This window comes from Equus caballus, chromosome 7 (genome assembly GCF_041296265.1).
Source record: "Equus caballus isolate H_3958 breed thoroughbred chromosome 7, TB-T2T, whole genome shotgun sequence".
Taxonomy (NCBI): domain Eukaryota; kingdom Metazoa; phylum Chordata; class Mammalia; order Perissodactyla; family Equidae; genus Equus; species Equus caballus.
Genome location: NC_091690.1, coordinates 42,761,077 through 42,774,366, shown reverse-complemented (window position 1 = coordinate 42,774,366; position 13,290 = coordinate 42,761,077). Strand labels below are relative to the sequence as shown.

The 13,290-nt window shown below is 54.9% G+C and overlaps 1 long non-coding RNA gene across 1 annotated transcript; it reads right to left on the bottom strand.

Annotated features, from left to right (window-relative positions):
* Nucleotides 1-734: 734 nt before the first annotated feature.
* Nucleotides 735-12,891, bottom strand: LOC111774261 (uncharacterized). Its single transcript, XR_002809172.2, has 2 exons — nt 12,636-12,891; nt 735-1,488 (listed from the first exon to the last, which is right to left on the bottom strand). It is a non-coding gene; the product is annotated as an uncharacterized lncRNA (long non-coding RNA).
* Between the last annotated feature and the right edge of the window lie 399 nt (nt 12,892-13,290).

The window sequence follows — 13,290 nt, the reverse complement described above, 5'->3', positions numbered from 1 at the left end:
AGGGCAGATCTTCCTTCTCAGGATGCAGCTGTTCCTGCCCTCTTTCTGGACCTCAGAGAATCAGCCCTGATGTCTCAACTGCATTGTCAGGCTCCCTCAATGTTTTTAAGAGAGGAGGCAACAGAGCAGAGACATTACACCTGCAAGCATCAGAACCGTATTGCCTGGGCTGAAAACTCAACTCTACTACGGACTAGCTGTATGACCCTGAGCAAGTCACTTCCTGTCTCTGATTGTGGTTCCATTCCTGTAAAAGAAAGCTAGTAATGGGACTTAGCTTGAGGGTGTGTTCTGAGGACCAAATGAGATAATGCGTGGAAAGTCATCTTTGTCCCTTGGGTTACCACAGTAAGCCCCAGTAAACGTTAACTCTTGTTTTTATACGTGACCTGCCTCACATATCTAATCTTATCTGCCCCAAACAAAGACAGTGCATTCCAGCAAGGCTGGCCTCCTCCTTCCTGTACCAAGAACAGCCCATGCTCAGCCCCACTGTCACGCACATAAATGTCCTCCCACCTCCTGTTCAGCTCCTCACACTCCCCCACTTGGAGGCCCAGCTCAAGTGCCGCCTCCTTCCCAAAGTCTTCCCTGATGATCCGAACCCACACACATCTCTTCCTCTTCTGATTGAGCTTCCAACCAGTGCCTTGAAATTTAACATTTAAATCACAGAAGCATAGATTTGAGAGCTGGGAGAATCCTTACAAATGACCCCAGGCAGTTGCTCTTAATCAGGAATGGTTAATAATAGCAATGATAGTGCCGCAGCATCCTTTAGCATTCATCAGAAGACCACTAATTAACCAGAGCCCTTTTGCTGAGCCTGAATGCTGCCTCAGAATCCTTTTCAACACAGTGCTTCGGGCAGGCAGCACCAATCCATCAGAAGTGCTACTGCCATCCATCATCCAGACAACTAGAAGAAATCTATATGGATGAGGTAGCTGGGCTTTTCTAGGTGTGGGGACCTGCTTCAGACCCCAAGGCACTGGAATAGAACTCTTATCCAGTGCTCCTGGTCCTACACTGGGCCTCTTCACTTATCTTTTGTTGTCCTCTGCCTATTCATCTTGCCCTCCCAATTAGATTGCAATATTTGGGAGGGTAGGAATGACACCTTCTAGTGTCTTCCTCAGCAGTGAGCACAAGTCAGGACGCATCACATGCTCCCCTGCTGACAGGGTGATGGCTTGGGTTTCTCCCCACTCCCTTTCACTTTTCTTCAGAGCTCATTCAAAGGTGGAGGGGGGTTGGGGTTGCAAGGAGACTCAGGCTCTGCACTGATCAAGTCTGCCGGGGCTTCTGGAGTCCCTCCGTCTGCCCACAGCAGCCACAGGAACTCCAATCACTTCAAAGTTGCAGACGGCTGCTGGACATCCGGAGCCCAGAGCGGGCATCTTTGCTCTGTGACTTGTCCGCCGAGGGGCCTCGAGGAGTCCTTCCTTCTTTCAGGGCCTCTGCCTCCATCCACTCGAGGGTGGGGGTCTGTAAGGGAAAAGGAGAGAGAAGTGGCACAGCTGGATGCCCACCTCTCCTGGGCCCCCGAGGGCTTGGCGACGGGACTCATGAAGGGTCCTTTGCACATGGAGGGCAGAGTGGGAGCAATGGTGTGGACGGCACATGGGGCGTTGGAGGCGCTTTCTCTCTCTACTAGGACTCTTGGAAGGCCAAACGGAGTCTTCTCTCCAGAAGCTACTGAAAGGCAGCGTCACCACCCATCCAGTCCCCCAAGCTGCGAACTCAGGGTCACCCTGAACCCCCAGTGCCTGTTCTCAGTGCCTGAGAACCCAGACAGTTCTCTCAAGGTGCTCCTTCCCAAGCCCCTGGAATGTGTGCCCTCCTCCTGGTCTCCCAGCCACACCAAGTCCCTCTCATGGGTCTTATCTGCAGACCAGCAGCCTCCTAATAGAGTTCTCTAGTCATGTCACAACTTTGCTGGAATTTTCTAAAACATAGATTTCATTATGTCATTCTCTGCTTAAAAATCATTATCACCTCATCATCTTCAGGAGAAAGGTAGACTCCTTGGCCCAGGCTTTCTCAGCCTCTGTACTGTTTACATTCGGACCCCACAATTGTTGTGGTGGGGCTGTCCTGCGCACCGTAAGCTGTTTAGCAGCATCCCTGGTCTCTATCAACTAGAAGCCAGTGGCATCTCCCCCCCATGCCCCCGACAGGTTTTAACAACCAAAAATGTCTCTGGACATTGACAAATGTCCTCTGGGTGGCAAAATCGCCCCCACTGAGAACCACTGTTTTAGCCATAAAACAGGCTAATAACTTAAGACATACTTACTTAACTCTGTGCTACCTGCTTCCCATGGACCCTTTCTGTTCCTGTCCATGTCACTGGAGGGCAGGCCCTGTTAGTATCCTTGTTTTATAGAGGCTTAGAAGGTACCCACTGGAAGGTATCCGGATCTTTCAATAAAGGCAAAGACTTTTTTCTTTCACGTGGGATAAGAAGGGAAGGAGATCATTCAAAATCTCTTCCCTTCGAGGCCAGGGCCACAGAATCAGAGACTAGTCAATGCAGGATTAGAACCCAGGCTGCCTGCCACCATGATCTGATTTCTCCCCACGTGCCCAGCCTACTCCTTTCCTGTCCCCACAAGGGGGTGCCTTCCCCAACACTGTCTGCACTCCCCCAGCCCCACCTCAGCTCCTCCTCCACCTGGTGAAGTCCATTCATCACTCACTGCCTAGGCAAAACCCGCCCTTTTCTCTGTGAAGGCCTGCAGGCCCCATCAGGAAGATACAATGACTCCCTCCTGTGCAGTTCAGGTACAGACACAGCCTCAGTGGCACATTCTATCAGGCTAACTGTGCAGGCATCTGTCTTCCCTGCCAGACTATGAATGATCTGGGGGCTCTGGTTTGCCCCCCTCCTTTGTAATGACAACCTGTACGGAGCACACGCTCCCCAAATGCTTGGGGAACAGGATGGAGTGGGTGGCTGCACCGATGGCCGGCTCCTCCAAGAGCTGATACCCAGTGCCCACTGGACGTCAGGACTACAGTGCCTCTGGGCTGAGGTGGCCTCTCAGAGTACACAGCCTGAGGAGCCACATATGGCTGGATTTTGTCCCCTTGGCTGGGGGCCGTTGAGTTGTGCATAAACTGCAGTCTTAGAAAGTGGCAGAGCTCAGGGTGCCTGTCATAATGGAATCCCCACATTAGCTCTCATGTGGTCCACTAGGAGTGGGCGTGCAGGTGTGGGCCCACTGTGGGTGCGTGTGTCAACATGCATGTCTGTGCGGGAAGATAGGCAGCGGGGGCCTGTGCTTGTGTGTAGTGACATCGAGAGCATCTGTCACACACTGTGCATATTTCTGTCAGCATATGTGCATTTTTGTACTGTGATACTAGACACGTGTGCACATATATGGTCATATCAACATAGAATCTAGGTCAAGGGACATGCAGGCAATCGAGGACCCTAAAGAATACAGTCTACTCCCTGCCCTGCTCCCCTTGTGGATGGAGGGAGAGAAAGACACTTTGGAATGCCTTCTCTGGAAGCCACATGGGCGTCTCTTTGCAGGTGCAGCTCCCCAGGCAGAGCGATCAGAGAGCTCCCTCTCCTTCTCTCCCTCTTTCTGGGTCAGAGCAATGGAGTTCGCAGGAGAAATGCAGTCCGTGGCCCCCGCCCACCTCGCCAAGCAGTTGCCAGGCCCCAGAAACCAAGGCACAATTGGGGAAGTGGGTTTCAGGGCTAACGGTGGTGGATGAGTGGGATGGGCCGACATGAGTCGCAGAAGAAGACCAGTCCATTAGCTGGCATTTCTTGTCCCCGATTGACAGAGGAGAGAAAGGCCTTCTGATAAGATGTCAATACTTCAGGTAAGGATGGCTGGGCACAGAAGAGAGAAGATGTAGGGGCCAGGGCCATTCCCCAAGACAGGGGCCCAGGACTGTGAGGTGGGTGTGGAGCCATGTGCTCATGTGAGTGTGCCCAGCTGGATGGTGTGAGGTAGGCGTGGGGCTGTGTGTTCATGTGGGTGTGCCCAGCTGGGTGGTGTGAGGTGGGCGTGGGACTGTGTGTTCATGTGAGTGTGCCCAGCTGGGTGGTGTGAGGTGGGTGTGGGGCTGCGTGTTTGAGTGTACCCAGCTGGGTCAGTGTTAGGTGTGTGTGGGGCTGTGTGTTCATGTGAGTGTGCCCAGCTGGGTCAGCGTGAGGTGGATGTGGGACGGTGTGTTCACGTGAGTGTGCCCAGCTGGGTGGTGAGAAGCAGGAGTGGGGCTGTGTGATCATGTGAACGTGCCAAGCTGGGTCAGTGTTAGGTGTGTGCGGGGCTGTGTATTCATGTGAGTGTGCCCAGCTGGGTGTGGGGCTGCGTGTTCATGTGAGTGTGCCCAGCTGGGTGGTGTGAGGTAGGTGTGGGGCTGTGTGTTCATGTGAGTGTGCCCAGTTGGGTGGTGTGAGGTGTGTGTGGGGCTGTGTGTTCATGTGAGTGTGCCAAGCTGGGTCAGTGTTAGGTGAGTGTGGGGCTGTGTGTTCATGTGATTGTGCCCAGTTGGGTGTTGTGAGGTGGGCGTGGGGCTGCGTGTTCATGTGAGTGTGCCCAGCTGGGTGGTGTGAGGTGGGTGTGGGGTTGTGTGTTCATGTGAGTGTGCCCAGCTGGGTCAGTGAGAGGCGAGTGTGGGTTTGGGACCGTAGTCGATGTGAACATGTGGAGCTATACACCAACGCCATCTGAGAGTTCAGGCAGGTGGTGTGGAAACGTCCAGGAACCTTTCTAGCCTCACTCACACTTGCTTGCAAGCCTGCACACGGACATAGCAGAATAGGGTCTTTGTGGATCCGTGTCCCTGCCTGCACCCATAGACCCCATGTGTGCATTTATCTCTGCAGTTCCAGGGGGTTCCCTCTCAGCCCAAGCTTAAATCCACACAGGCACACACAACATCCAGAGCCCCCAAATTCCTCTACATTTGAAAAAGACAAGGGGAAAAAAGGGCCAAGAGAGAAGAGGAGATAAAAATAGCTGAAAATAAGCTCTTCAGATCAGAAAGCTCTCTTTTTAGCGAGTCACCAGTTTTCCAGACTGAGCACACACACCCCTCACAAAACACAAACACCCAATCATGCCACCAAGTCAAGCACCATCCTCACACAGGTGCCCTGGCCTCACACACGCGCGCGCTCTTCCTCCTGAGGTAGAATTACCCTCCTCAGCTAGCACTGGGGCCTCTGGGGAGCGCTCTCACCTGGGCAGGGAGGCACAGATCCTTCCCCAGCCCTTGCAAACGCATATTCACATTCACCTGCGCCTTGCCAGCTTCTTCAGACTTCTCTGTTTCCTGGCCTCCCCCTCGTAATAGGGCCCATGCAGCAGGGGTGTCTTGCTGTCCTACTAAGAGTTATGCTGCTTTCTTCGGGAGGCTCTGACTCTGGAGCCCTCTGCACAGGCTCTCTGGAGCGGGCCTGCACTGGCTGGCTCGCTGGGGTGGGGAGCCATGCAGGGTTTACAGGTGTGTCCTGTTAATCGCATTGCTTTAGTGGCTCTGCGGGAGGATGGTGTGTACTTAGGACTGAAACAAGGCAAGTCCCATAGAGGAAGCAGGACTGAAGCAGCGTTTACGAGTATCCTGCCATCCTGGGGCCACCGTGCCCTGCCCCCCATCCTCTTGCCAACACGGGGGCTTTCTCTTCACTGCTGTCTTCAGGCTCTGCCGGACCAGCCTTCCCCTCTAGGCTCCTCTAGGGGTGAGAGCGCCGCAGGTGGACAGGCCCTCTTCCAGAACCCACTTCCTCTCTCGTTCTCTCTCTCCCCTCTCTTCCCCCTCCCTCTTCCTTCCTCCTTCTCTCCTTCCTTTCCTCTCTTTCCCTTCACATCCTTCCCTCTATCCTCTCTCCACCTTCGCCCCTGTCTGTGAAACCCAAATCTGCTTTATTCTAGCATTTAAGTAACTCAGGCTGGAAAGGTCCTTAGATGCCCCTCCTGCCTGTTCCCAGGAGCATGGTCCCCTGGCTGTGGCTTCTTTCCTCTGAATCTCTGGGGTCCAGATCCCTGGGAGTTAGCTGGGCAACGTGTCCCGGTGCCTTTTCAGAAAATGGGGAAGTGGCAGCACGCAGTGGTGAATGGGACAGCTAGAGAGGATTTACCTAAAACTTCAAAGCAAGTCTGAGGCAGTGGCTCCTGGGCTGTGGGCCTAGGAAAGTGTCACACGTCCAGGATTATAGTGAGATCTCTAGAAGGTGGGTGCTCAGGCCACCACGCCTCTCCACTTGGGGCGCCCTCCTGTGGGGTAGCTCTGGGACGTGGCTTCCTCTTCCTCCTTCCTTTTGTGCCCTGTGTGGGCTGGGACATCCGCCTCGGCCTTGGTTGTGGTGTGGGCTCTGCTCTTGGCTGCCCGAGGTAGAATCCTGCCCACTTTCTGTTCTGTGAGTTTGGTGAGTCTCTGGGCCGTTGTTTCTTCAACTGTCAAAGGGGATAACAACAACAAGCCTGCATCATAAGGGTCCTTTGACGCCTGTGGTCTTAAAACAGGAAAACAGACAGCTGCTGAGGACTTCACAAACACCAAGTATTAGGACATGACCCAGGCCAGCTTGCCTGGCTTTTCTAGGCCTCACTTTCCCTCAGAAGATCAGGGATGAGAAACCCTATTCCTTCCCCGGGGGAGTCTCTGGAGCGACAGAGAAGACCAGGGTGGAGACGCAGGCCCCCGAGGCTGTACCCTCCTGCTCCCGTCTCCCCTGGTCTGTGCCCCTTCTGGGGGCACTTGTGTCTTGCCCCATCACTGTCCCCTCCTGCCTGTGAGTCCTCTTCATGGCTCTGGCCCAGCCCTGAGCTGGACCTGGGCAGATAGGAGGCTATGTTTAGTCCCAGACAGAAGCAGCAGCTGTGCAACCACCTCTCAGAGCTAGTCCCTCCATAGGAGGGTGGAGGCGACCCTCCTATGAGGGCGAGGGCGCGCCTGAGGAAGGACAGGGAAGCTGGCCCCGCAGGGCCCGAGAACCCCAGCTCCCTCTCCTCCCTCCTCAGAGGGCAAGCCTGCCCAGGATGAGCTTCTCTCCTGCTTCCCTCTCCCACCCCAACTTCTTCATCCCTGTGGGTTTAGCAGCTGAGCCGTAGAGGCTGCAAAGTGGTTCAGGAAGGAGGATCAGACAGCAGACCGAGAGGCCAAGGAGTACAGCTGGGGCCCCGAGGCCGGGGTCCACCCTGCTCCTGTCAGACTTAGACTTCTTCTCTTTTTACAACGGAAACCTCAGCCCCACAACATCTGTCTGGGTCTGAGACAAGCTGAGGGATCAGCCCCGCCTTCAGGAGAGCTCCCTTTCTGTCTGAAGGAGCAAGCTTCCCCACACTTGGGCCGTTGTGGAAGGCGACATAGAATGCACCAGGAGATCTGGCTTGGGTTTGGGTGGGCTGCCTGCTCTCCCCAGGCCATCATCTGTTGTCTCTAACAGCAGACAAAGGTCCTGAGACCCAGCATTCTTGCAATTCTTGCATCAGAGTTTCTTTCTCATTGTAATTCCTGCCCGTTGTTGGAGACCAGGTGGACATGGGAAGAGAAATACTTCACAGATTAACAAGTTAATCACATTTTTATTTGCTCCAGGCCCTGACCCAGGCTCTAAGGCTACCTTAGGTAGGTGAACAAATAGACAAGAACCTTTCCCGTGAGGATCTTGTTCTAGAGCTTAGAGGCTCTTTCATACTGCACAATGTGTCCTCATCAATCCGGGAACGACAGTCAAGCCTGCTATGTCTGTGGCTGCTGCTGAGGCGCCTAGCAGCTGCTTTCTAAGATCTGATTTCTCCGGAGCCTGGATTCCTGATGGCTTTAAGGCAGTGATTCTCAACCTTTTCCACGTCATGCATCTCTTTGTAAATCAATTAAAGCTTGAACTTCTCTCTAGAAAAATGGCCAGAGCGCACACACTCAGAGATCTGCCTACAGTTTGAGGGGCTGCTGCGCCCAGGGAGCTGGCGCGTGGCCTGTGGGTTCAGAGCCGCTGTTCTCAGGGTGGGGCGGCAGCCAGGCTGCCCTGACAGGCCATCAGTGTGCTTCCCAGCAGGAGATCCTCAGTGCCATTTAATCACAGCGTCCTGTACTAGCTGTGTGGCCATGGGAAGCTGGCCGCTTGGCCCAGACTGTCTAGCCTTCTGAAAATTTCTAAGTCCATTCTACCAAACTGTGGAAAAACCCATCTGCAAAAATCCTAACAAGTGATAATCTTGGTGCGGCCACAGTGAGCTCTGTGACCTTGGCCAAATCCCTTCCTTTCTTTGGTGTCCCAGCTTTCTCATTTGTGAAATGAGGAGGGGCAGGGACACTGAAGTAGAGCGGAGGTTCCTTCCAGCTCTGCTGTGCCCAGAATGGCGCCATACGGGTGTGTCTCCTGTAGAGGGGGAGGGGGAGAGCAGCCTCCAGGTGCTGCGCCCAGTGGTGCTGGGGCCGGAGCCCTGGGGAGGAAAACACCCAGCTGCCGCTTGGAGCGCTCCTGGCCAGCCCAGACCTCAGGCCCTCCTCCGTCTGCATTACTCCACTCCCCCTGGGCCGATGGCTGGGGCTGGGGTTGCTCTGGGATTGGGATTTAGCACCCCTTTTTGTGACTGAAGCCGAGGCTGCCTGCTCAGCAGAGTTTACAGCCTTACCAATCACAGTTCCCTTGGGGAGGGCTCAGCGCAGCCCACACACCCAGAGGTGGAGGGGAAGTGGGCTTCTTTGTGCTGACCCACCCTAGGGCAGCTGGCCCTGAGTGTGGGCGTGTGAGGGCTCTCTGTTCCTGGGGACTCACGGCACACATCTGGGAAGTGGTGCCCCACATGGAGGAGGCCTCCCCTGCCCATTCTCTGCTTGGGGCCCCTGCTCGCAGGGTAGAGGAGCTGCAGCTGCTGTGGGCTGTGGCTGTTTGGGGTGGGATGAGGGTGGAAGTGGGTTGTTCCTAATGTGACCCTTGGCCTTTAAGCTTCTGGCCTGGCAACAGCTTCATCACCAATCAGGGGGCTCAGGGTCTGGCTTTGGGACTGGACACTTCGGGTGCCCAGGGAGAAGATCTGCCAACTCTAAATCCTCCTTTGGAATCCGTGCAACTTTCTCCTTCTGCTTTCCCAGGACCTCCTCAGGACCTCCAGGCCGGAATTGAAATGTTCTTAGCTATAATTGATCTGCTCAGGTCCTCTGTGGAATTGGGAGGGGAGGCCAGAGGCACCGCCAGACAGCACAGGCCTCTCGGGGCTGCCTGTTCATCTCTTTGTCCCAGGGAGGAACACCCTCTAAGAATGCCTGGGAAAGGAGAACCGAGGAGCGCTGACCTGCCGTCTCAGCGGAGCTCCAGGAGCCCTTCTCCAGTTGGTGCTAGTTTTCTTTACATACTTCCTCACCCTTGCCTATACACCTTGTACACCCAGTACACCAGGCTCATGCTCACGGATACATCTATGAACCTGTCTATACAATTTCTTTTGTGCTATCAGACGCTGCCCACACCTCCACATAAAGACATGCTTCTCTTCCTCTTCCCTTCTTCCTGTCCCTTGCTCGCTGTCAGCACCCATGCTAATGTGCATGACCCTGAAAGTTACCCTCAGCATATGCCTTTTCCAAACTCATCTTATAAAACAGCAACATGTGCACATACCTAGAGACCAGGCTGCACATCCCATATGCATACGTGCCAGGTGACAATCTACTCCATCACAGAATCGCCCAGAGCTCCTTTCTTTACTCCTTCCTCAAGCACCATCCTCTGGTGGAAACTTCTTCCCCTGGCCCAGGCTCCTCCTTTGGAGTTGAGGATGCAAAGCAGTGTCATGTAGGATTGCAGCACCAGGAGTCAGGGAGCCTGGGCTCTCAGCTCAGGCGGGTTCATAAGGAGTTATTTTGCTCATTTGTCTTTGCATAACCTCATATGCCTTGTGACGCCTTCAATAAATAGATACTCAAATCTGGCCTCAGTTTCCTCATCTGTAAAATGGATTAAAATATCATCTGCTTTATCTCCATCATGGCGATGTTATGGGAGCCAAACCTGATATATAAGAAAGCAGCCTGAAAAGTGTAATATGCATGATCATGCAGCTGCTTAGGGCAATTTGTTTCACGGGTGAAGTCTAAGAGCTGGCAAAGGTAGGGCAGCATCTTCCCAGTGTGAGCTTGCCTGGTTCTGGTGTTGCCAAGGGCCCCTGCTTACGGGCACAATGAATTAAAGTAGAAATTTCACACCCAGTGTCTTCTTTCTTCCTGCTAATTTCACCTCCCCCCTCTTCTGTCTTTCCCAGACACATTGTGGCTACAGATCCCAGGGATTAGTAAGGCCAAAAGGGCCCTGGCATTGAGTCAAGCATCTGCCCTGGGCACGTGGACACACGGGGGCCTGGCTCCCAGGCTCCTGAGGGCTTGCACCTGGGAGCACTGCTCTCTGCTCCTGGGCCTTGGGGCTGTGCCAAACAGCCGAGTCCAGAACAAGAGGCCCTGTGGTGTGGTGAGTTTCACAGACCAGGCTGGGGCTGGTTCTTGCATCTGTGCTACCCTTGCTAGGTATGTGGCTGCCCGAGGCAACCTCCAATAGCACCTTGATATCTAAGATGGGCAGGCTGGATTTTTGCCTAGTGCAGAGTCCTCAATGCTTCAGGCCACAGTGGCTGTTACAGGCTAGGGTAGCCCTGGAAAAGGGAAGGCAGGATGCTGGGGCCAATGTCAGCTTTGGAAAGAGGCCAATAGCTGGCATCAAGCTGGCTTACATCCAGCATGTGAGAGGTGAAAGGACCATTCTGCAGGAGGGCTGTCTGGCTTTGGGGCTTAGAACAGTGTCAGATTTGACTCAGAGCCTTTATTTTTTTAGCTCAGCACTAACAAACCCAGGGTTGTGCTTGTCTCAGTCACTCCTCCTAGAGCTGTATTCAGAGAAGAAATTCCAGAGGGACACCTGGTACTTTGTAGAGCAGAGGAGCATTTCTGGACATGCTAGGGGGAGATGGAGCTGAGGCTGGGGTACCAGGAAACTGGGCTCCTACCAGCCAGCTAAGAGGCCTTGGAAGCTCAGGGCTCCCCTACATGAACATGGGAACAGATGTGGTGGACGAGGGCCCCCACGGAAGCCTATCCCCTGTCCAGGCCCTGCTTTCTGTTAGGGTGACTCTGCACGACCCTCCCCCCTCCTCCAGCTCTGCGGCAGGCTGGCTGGCCAGGAAGCCACCGCCAGGAGGGAGCTGGGCAGACAGGGCCCAGAAGCAGGGCCGGCCTGGGGGTGGAGCCTGCACACTCTGCAAAGCTCCAGCCTGGCTCCACCCCTTCCCTGCCAGGAGCTGAAAAGGATGACGTCACCCAGACTGAGGCCCTGGGCCGGGATGGGCTCATTAGCCGGGAAGCCGGCACCTGCAGGGCTCGAGGATTTCCCGTGGTTGCCCCGTGATGGATCTTCGCTCGTCTCCTGAGGCCTGGTCAGCTCTAGGGGTCTCTGCTTTGGGGTCTTGGAGATGGCGCCTGGCTATTCAGACTTGAAGTCTGGGACACTGGTTCATCACCAGAGACTAACGCCGCCGTGAGCATCCTCCCCAAGCACGCAGCCCCTCCCCGTCCTGTGTCCGCGCCACCCCGCCCCCCCTCCGCCCAATGCTCCTTTTCCGTGCTAGCGCTGGCGGCAGCTCCATTTTTGTGAGGCTCCATGGAGAAAGATTAGATCCCTAATCTGACCAGGCAACAGTGAGCCCACAGCAAACCAGTGTCCCCCTTCCCTTGGGTCCATGGCCCCTCCCCCACCCAAAACCCTGCTGGGTGCTTTGTGTTGCCGGCTTGCAGAGCATATGCTTGGCTGCTTGCTTTGTGTCTGCTGTTTATCCCTCTCTTCCTACTTAACTTCTGTTTCTGCTTGGCCCATCTGGCTCCTGTGGTACCTGCTTTTCACTCCCGTTGCGCTTCCCCTCCAATGCGGCCTGCCCCCTATTTACCACTTCCCTCCCAGGGCTTGGCTCTTGTCCACTCTGGGGCTGCTGGCAGGAGCTCTTGACCTGGAGTGTAGGAGCAGTGAGGGACTCCTCCAGCCTATGGGACTGCCCAGAGGCACAGCTGGGGACCCTGACCTCGGGGTCACTGCGGTGTTCTGGAGACGCCCTTAGGGTGGGAAGTTGAGGCGGGTGGTGGAGGGCAGGTTGGGAGTGGCCTTTGGACTGGGGAGAGGGCTAGGTTCTGGTAGAAACCCTCCCCCGCCATCTCCCCAGGTCCTTCTGAGCTTCCTTCCTACCAGAGGTGATTCTTGGGGTCGGGTGGGGGTCACCCAAATCAGAGTCTTGTAGATACTGCTCTCTGTTCACGGCAGTGATGGGAAAGTGACCTGTGAGTAGCAGCAGGAGAGGATGAGGCCAGGGAAGGCCTGCAGTTCTGACCCAGAACCCCAGGGCACACAAGCTCCTTCCTGCTGAGAAGGGGCTGTGGCAGTCTGATGGCTTGGGCAAAAGAGAAAATGGTGGCAGCCTGAAGCTGCAGGATGCTCACAGTGGGCTCAGAGGGGAGACAGAAAGGCCCTCTCCTTCACTAGCAGTGCTCTGCTGGGGGTCAGTCTCACCCCACACATCACACTAGGCTCCACACTGCCTGAGTCATTGCTCTGCCTCCTCCGCCCCCTCACCAGATTGCACACTTGTGCATACTTGCACACCCAGGTCATGGCTCACACTCACCCCTCCAATGTAGCCTGCTTCGTTCCTGGTGTGATGTGGCAGCTCATGGCTTCCTTGGGACTTGTGAGGGGGTGGTGGAGCCTGGAAGAGAATGGAGGAGAAGAAATGGGGCCCGACAGGGGCAGGGCTGTCATTCATCTGCCTCTCTGGACCTGGGTTGCTCCTCCAGGCTAAGGCTGGCTGCCGAGGAGGCAGAGCTGGGCCTGGAGTCAACAAGGATCCACGTGCTTGGGGACCATCGGCTGCTGCTCCCTGTAAGCATCTGCTTCCCACGGAAACCTACAGGGCTTGGCTGCCAGGCCTCACTGCGTGCCCACTCCTCTGTGGCTCTGTTCTCTGTCTCGGTTGTTCCATCTGCCCGCTCCACCAGCTCCTGGCACAGCTCTCTTGGCCTCGTTATTTCTCTCCCAGAACCTTCTTCCTGCTCCTCATTTCTTCCTGTCCTTTCTCCCTGTCTTTATCCAGCCACATTCATGCCACTGTCCCTGAGGTCTTCCTCTTTTGTCTTTATCCATCATTTTTCCTCTTGCTTTTCTGCTGTTTTTCTCCATATTCATATTCTCTGTCTCATACATATTCAGTGGCTCCTTGAAAATCCACCTAGATTATTCAATGTGCTAGAAGCCTAGATCTGCTTCAGGAATAAAACTTCTTA